At 41.6% G+C, this 6,102-nt stretch overlaps 1 protein-coding gene across 2 annotated transcripts in view; it reads left to right on the top strand.

Moving 5' to 3' along the window:
• Window positions 1–6,102, top strand: part of eipr1 (EARP complex and GARP complex interacting protein 1) — a 101,996-nt gene that overhangs the window by 77,121 nt on the left and 18,773 nt on the right. The gene's annotated exons all lie outside the window — the stretch shown is intronic.

Genomic DNA, 6,102 nt, shown 5'->3' with positions numbered 1-6,102 from the left:
CTCTATGTGATAACTAAGACTAAGAGGGGTGGCGGCTGTAGAGAACATGCCAGGCATGTAAAACTCCGACTCTGTGTCCTGGGCATCACTCTAAGTTGTCACGGAGTAGGGAGGCTAAGCAACATGGCCATATTACTAGAGAGCTGTGTGGCAGCTCATTCAGCCATCACACCGTCCTTCCCTCCCACAGTTGTCATAGAAACAGTGATTTGTGTGTGTGCGTATGTCTGCCCACTCAAGCAAGCAGGAAAAAGAGGGAGAGTCTGTGTGTGCCTGTGAGCTTGTGTGTTTGAGTCAGTCCCCTCATCAGAAAGATTTATCACCGTCAGGTGAAGCCAGGGTGTGTGTGTTGTATGTGTGTATGTTGTCTGTATGCCTTAGTATGCCTTCCTTCTTAACCCCCTACTGTATATATTCTTCTGTATATACACATAAACAGCTTTAAGAATAAGAATATTTGTTTTCCCGGTTTTATGTTTTAATCTGTTTACACCTAACTGTGTGTGTAATAGAGTAGGTCCCCTGTCCCCTCATCAGCTTTCCATCCCACACACCTGCATTAACAACCTAGTAAGGTTGAATGATTTTTGATTATTGAATGGTTTAGTCCTACACACATACAAGCACAAATGCACTCAAATACATGCTAATGGTCTGTGTAGGTCAGTGTGTATGTATGTTTGTATGTGTACAGGGGTGATTATCAGAGACACCAAAAAGGGAAAGAGTGAAACCAACCCAATTTACTGCTCCATTTCTGCTCCATTTCTTTTTCATGTGGCCAGTGTGCCCCATTTCATGGCGGGCTGGGTTGAACAGCAGTCACCCTAGTGCCCAGGGTCTTGCCTTCTACCTCAGAGTCACTCTGAAGGAAGGGAGGGAGCACTGTAAATAAATAATGTACCCTGCTCAGAATTACTTATTATATTGCTATTTTAAACTCAGGTTTACCAAGAGTCACAAGACAACTCAGACTGTGCTCTTTTCAAATATTAACATACACAGAACATTATTTATTTATTATTATCACCTTCCGTGATTACCTGCAACCCAATCATGCACTGCAGTTATTCCAATAAACCACAAGAGGAAAATTGATCACAAATTAAAAAGACGGATAATACTTACCACAGAGCTCAGGACAACCAAATAATTTAAAGGTGACCGCTTATACTTATTTACATGCTAGGAATATTACTTTGAGGTTTCAATAAGGTGTCTGTAAGTTTTGATTCCAAAGAACCCTGTAGATCGTCCACACTGCCACTGTCAATGTGTGGTGTTCAGTCCCCCTCAAAGAATGACCTGTTTTAGGGGCGTGTCGCAAGCAAAGTTGCTCGCCACACCTCCATGGCAAAGCAAATACTTTTTTTATTTTTTTGACTTATCACCAGGTTAGCATACAATGGGTGGCACAAAATAAACTATATATTGTGCCATCTATTGTTGTTTAAGTGGCCTTCATGGGACACGACCAAGGAAGACACAAAAAAAAAAGCGAGACTGGAATTTGCTACAGTGCATGTTGACAAACCACAAAGCTTCTGGGAGAATGTCCTTCGGACAAATTAGTCTAGGCTTAAGCCTTTGGCGAGGTACATAAGTTCTACAGACTACTATATGTTCACAGACACAAAAATTAAGCATTCCAAGTCCGCTTTCCTCTGCTTATCCAGATGGGCATCACAGGCAGCACACAGAAGCCAACCTCCCTCCTGTGTTGCACATAATGATCCTGTCCCACACACATGCTTATGCTCACCCTTGTACACATACACATACAGTGTATCTGTGCAGGGCAGTTTGAACCTAGTCTAGGGCCCGAGGAAAACTTCAACCCGGACACTCCCTACCATCAACCCCACCATGCTGCTGTCATTGCCCCCGCAGTATCTAGAGGAAGCTTGACTGCTAGGACAGGCAGCGCCCCAACTGAGCAAGGGCACTGCCTCTGAGTACAGACAGACACCCCTCGAAAGAAGCCACAGTACCAGGGAACCAAGGCCCATGCCCCCAAGTCTGTCTTCACAGTAACACCACTTCCTACTTAGAGCCAATCATTCGCCACCCCCCAAAGGCTTCTCCCTTGCACTTATGCGCCAATCCCTGCAGTCGCAACCATATTTTTTAATAATTCTTTTCTTAAGGCCCACAAATTCAAATTTCCTCATCTGAATAAATCCATTGACTTTTTCAAACAGTTTTTACAACACCAAACATTTGATCCAACACAGACAACGTCACATTTATGATAGAACAAAACAATCTTGCTCTGTGAAACTCTGTGAAATCTATTTTCTAGTGGAAGGTTCAGCAGCAGTAATGCTATAAATGATCAAACATCTACACACTTAAGAGGCACACAGTCCCTGAGTTGTTTTGACCTAATTGAAGCCCAGTGGTCTCCCCCAGGTCAGTTTTTTATATCACCCTCATTTTAATGAGATTTTTAATTGGCATGGTAATTGCCTAACATGATCAGCAGGGTGACTAGCTTGCTGGCAAACCGCTTTTGGCATCAAGCTGGGCCAAAACACTAAGGCTTTCCACTTTGCTGAACAAAATTGAGCCAAACTAAGCCTTGTTAGGCAAGCCCAGAGAGGACATGGTGTTGAAGAAAACAAGCAGTGAGTTTCAACAGTTTCATGTAGCATTTATAGTGGAGCCACATCTCTATATCTAATTAATTACCACATTATTTTTTGTTTTGTATTTTTTTGTTTTTATTTGTTTTAGTTTAGTTTTTTCACAAATTCTAAGTTATTTTTGTAATATTGAAAGGACTCCAGTTTCAAAGGAGTAAACAAGCTTCATTTGCTGTTGTGGGATCAAGCTGCAAAACGTGCAATAAATTAGTGTAGTTTGTACAACCCCAATTTCATGAAAATGGGACCACATGGAATACCTGTAAATATTGATAATAATTATCTTATCAGTCTATATGTTATTTAGTTTCAGATGTTGAAACATCAAAAATAGTCCAAGGTAGAGGGCAAATGTAACATTTTGGCTAACACCCGGATGCTGTTTGCTGCTTTTGGACTGTTAGCTGATAACAAAATGAATGCCCCTTTTTCTCTGTATTTTGTAATGGTTGCCACGGTCAACCTCTGTCCATCTTTACATTGGGGACATTCAAACACCTACTGTAAGTCATCAAATGCTTTTCTGTTTGTTTGTTTATTCATTAGTTGTAATTACTTAATTTGTTTCCTTTGTTACAATTTTTATTTAAATTTGCTGCTACCATGAAATTAAATGTGAGCTGCAAATTCGAAATGTATAGGTATAAATAATGTCTTGATGCAGAAAATTTAATGTTTATATATTATATTTAATAGGTAGATATAATTTTTTTAATTATATTGTCTGTAACTTTGTGTCGTGTGTTGTACTGTTAGTGTAATGCATGTGATACATTCTTTATTGTTTTCAGAATGAGAAGAGTTGTACATACTGTACATTTAACTAAATTTTGGGTTGGAGTACTTACTGTAGCTCATTAATTGTGGCATACATGGTAAACAAGGAAGGGACATAAACAAATAGTTTTTCTTAATGAGGTTGTTGGAGTATTGATTACAAACAGCCAAAATAATTTTTTAGGCAGCTCAGAGATGCCTGAAAATTCTAGATGGGTTGATCGGTATTACAGTATTACTGTATGCTACATACAGTTGTTCTACTGTCTGAAAAGTAGTTAAAGATAATTTGCACTTAACTTTTAACTTTTATTATAACTGAGATGGCCATGGACTGCTGCCTCTGTGTTTTGATATGCTTTACTTTGTTTTGTTTTATGTTTTAATTCAGTCTCATGCCATAGTTCTGGAAGCTCTTTCTCCAGAGATAAGCTCATGGACATGAGAGCTACAACCCCCGTGGACTTATTCCCAACATTTCTTGCTTGTGCTACCCGTGATATTCCTCTCCAACGTGCGCTCACTCTGCAATAAAACGGACGAACTGACCGTGCTGCTTGACAGAAACAGAGACTTTTCTTCATCCCGTGTTTTGTGTTTTACGGAAAAGTGTCTGTGCGACCTCATACCGGACGCTGCGCTACAGCTGTGGAGATTTCAATTGCACTAAGCAGACAGACGTGCGGAGCCTTCCGGGAAAGCGAAAGGGGGTGAAATATGTTTCTACATGAACAACAGCTTTGTTACCCGGACCTCGAGACCTTCACCATTAACTGCCAGCCCTTTTACCTCCCACCCCCCCATGAGTTCTCCTCATTCCTTTACATCCCACCACAGGGCAACATGCACGCTGCCCAGCGAGCACTGGTTGATGAGATTCTGAGGATAGAACAAACAAATCCAGATGCCTTGGTCATCATCCTGGGAGACTTTAATAAAGCCAACCTCTCATCTGAACTCAACGATACTTATTGTGCCGTCCCCTGTGCTGCACTGGGCCTGTCTGACCACATCATGGTGCATCTGATTCTAGCCTAAAGGCAGAAATGAAAACTCTGCAAGCCGGTTGTCAAGACCTGGAAGAAGTGGACCAGTGAAGTTGTGGGGAAACTTCAGTAGTGTCTGGACTGCACAAACTGGGACGTTTTCAGGTCTGCCACCCAAAGCTTAGACGGGTACACAGGCACTGTGACGTCCTACATCAACTTCTGCTAGGACAGCGTCATTCCAACATGCACCAGGGTGAGCTACAACAATAATAAACCCTGGTTCACAGCTAAGCTCAGACAGCTGAGGTAAGAGAAATAAGCTGCGTTCAGGAGTGGGGACAGAGACAAGTACAAAGAGGCCAAGCACGAATTTAGCAAGGAGGTAAGAAAAGCTAAATCAGCCCGTGGTAAGAGAATGGAACAGCAATTCTTAGTTGATTCTGCCTCTGTCTGGAAGGGGCTCAAGACCATCAAAAACTACAGGCCAGGGCCCCCCCACTGTCTGAATGATTTGCGTCTGGCCAACAACCTCAATACATTCTACTGCCGAAGGGGCCAGTACAGGCCCATGTGGGGCCCAACACTGCAGGTTAGAGTGTCAGACACACAGTCCTTGGCTCTCACAAACTGTGGCTGTGTGTGGCTTCTCAAGGTGAGAAAAAGTTTGATGTAGATGTAGAAGATGATGGCGTCCTCTGCCGTGTCGGTAAGCGAACTGCAGCGGGTTCAGGTAGGTTCTCACCACAGATCTGAGGTGACCCAGGACCCAGTCTCTCCAGTGTCGTCATCAGATAAGATGTGAGAGCCACTGGTCTGAAGCTGCAAAAGTCTTTGGCATACAGTGTCTTATGCACTGGTACGACACAGGAGGTTTTCTAAAGCCATGCGACAATCCTCAGCTTGGGGCTTAGGTTAAAGACATGCTCCATAACTCCACACAGTTCATCTGAGTCTGGAGCTAATGCCATCTGGTCCGGCTGCTTTCCTTTTTTGTGATTCATTCATACGGATCCTTATGGCACAAACAGAAATCATCACTGGCGTGATCACAGACAAAAAAAATGCAATTCACTGGTTGCTTAGGATGCAGAAAGCAGTCAAACAGCCCTGTTGCTTACTAGAAAACTACATCTCACTGCTACCTCGACCAAAATTGGACAAAATATATAACTTTTGTTCAAAACTAATTTTTCCAAATGTTACATTTGGAAAAGTTAATGTTACAATTAAACCAATTTTATCTAAATTGATGAGTTTTAAACTGTAAATAACAAGAAATTTAAAAATGTGGTTTTAATGGAAGTCAATTGGCCAAAAATGGCCACAGTAGAAACAAGAGGTAGTTTGGGAGTTGTTGTTGATGTTTAATATTGATATTTTTAAAAACCTGAAGCCACAAAATTAAACATTTAATTAAATCCCATTTAGAATACACAGAGAAAATGTTCAAAAAAGAAAAAGTGAAATTGCACACTGTAGAAACCAGAGCGTTAACTCAAGACTGTGTGCTTATGAAGTTTGCCTCTATAATTTTGCCAGTGTTTGCTGCTTTATTGAGCCTGGTCTTCACTGACAACACAGAAAAGGCTTTTAGTCCAAGGTAGAGGGCAAAGGTAACATTTTGGCTGACACCCGTATGCTGTTTGCTGCTTTTGGACTGTTAGCTGATAACACTGGACTTTTGGGCTTTT

Source organism: Betta splendens, chromosome 22 (assembly GCF_900634795.4).
Source record: "Betta splendens chromosome 22, fBetSpl5.4, whole genome shotgun sequence".
Lineage (NCBI taxonomy): Eukaryota > Metazoa > Chordata > Actinopteri > Anabantiformes > Osphronemidae > Betta > Betta splendens.
The sequence above is the reverse complement of the archived record's forward strand: the minus strand, read 5'-3'. Positions and strand labels throughout refer to the sequence as shown.